General features: G+C 45.2%; 1 non-coding gene across 1 annotated transcript; it reads right to left on the reverse strand.

The window, feature by feature from the left end:
* Nucleotides 1-733: 733 nt before the first annotated feature.
* On the reverse strand, nt 734-865 carry LOC115031210. Its single transcript, XR_003836829.1, has one exon. It is a non-coding gene; the product is annotated as a small nucleolar RNA SNORA17 (small nucleolar RNA).
* Between the last annotated feature and the right edge of the window lie 232 nt (nt 866-1,097).

Below are 1,097 nucleotides of genomic sequence, written 5' to 3' on the forward strand. Positions count from 1 at the left end.
AGGGAGAGGGAGAGGGAGAGGGAGAGGGAGAGGGAGAGGGAGACAGAGAGACAGAGAGACAGAGAGACAGAGAGACAGAGAGACAGACAGAGACAGATAGAGACAGACAGAGACAGAGAGACACAGAGAGAAAGCTAGAGAGAAACAATAAGAGGGAGAGAGGAGAGGAGAGGAGAGGAGAGAGGAAAGGATAAGACAAAGAGAAGGAAAGAGAAGAGGGGAGACAGAGAAGTGAAAGGTAAGAGAACAAAGGAGTGAGAGAGCAAGGTGGGGACCTAACAACCCCTTTTAAAGCCCACTTTTTTTTTATGCTGTCTTATCTTATTGTTACTAGGTAACTGGGGAGGAGTTTAGCCTGAAGGTCAGAAGCTTGGACCATTATCTATGTGACTTCTAGCCATGCTTCTCTTGTGGGGGCTGTGGGGAGCAGTAACTTAAGCAGGGGCCAGAGTTCCAGGAGCATAAGGGAACGTCTACCTTGTCACTTAGGTAAATTATAACCCTTTGGGGTTCAGACCTCAGCTCAACTAGAGACCAACCTGCAATTCCCCACAGTCATGTCCCCAGAGACCTGCCATTCACCTGACTACTGATCATCTCAGCCTAGCTCCCTGTCCATGCTCCATGACACTGGCCTGGTGGTCATCTAGGGCTCAATCCTTACACAGGAGGAAGGGTCATCTGTTTGGGCTCATGCTTGTAGCACTAGACTGGTGCTAATCTAGGAACGTTTTATCAGGGAATGCTAATCATTCAGATGTTCATAGGTCAGAACACTGAGCATAGATATAGCCTCTGTCCCCTCTGTGACCTACTAATACACATGGGACACAGCAGCCATATGTGCAAATTGTCTAGGAGTAGGGGTCTTGCACTTCTGATTTAAAGTGTATATTTAATCTCCCTTTAATCACAAAATTATATTCATTGTTAGAGATCTAGTCTAGTTTACAGCTGCTACTTTTCATCCTCCACAAAATTGGAATGTTTAGCAAATACACCTTTTAGTGAATTCTGTCCTGTGTAGGATGAAATGGATCCCTATATCTACCTTCTTTTTTATAAATAATACTAGAAAGCCCTCACAGCCCATGATG

This window comes from Mus caroli, chromosome 5 (genome assembly GCF_900094665.2).
Source record: "Mus caroli chromosome 5, CAROLI_EIJ_v1.1, whole genome shotgun sequence".
In the NCBI taxonomy this organism is placed as follows: Eukaryota; Metazoa; Chordata; class Mammalia; order Rodentia; family Muridae; genus Mus; species Mus caroli.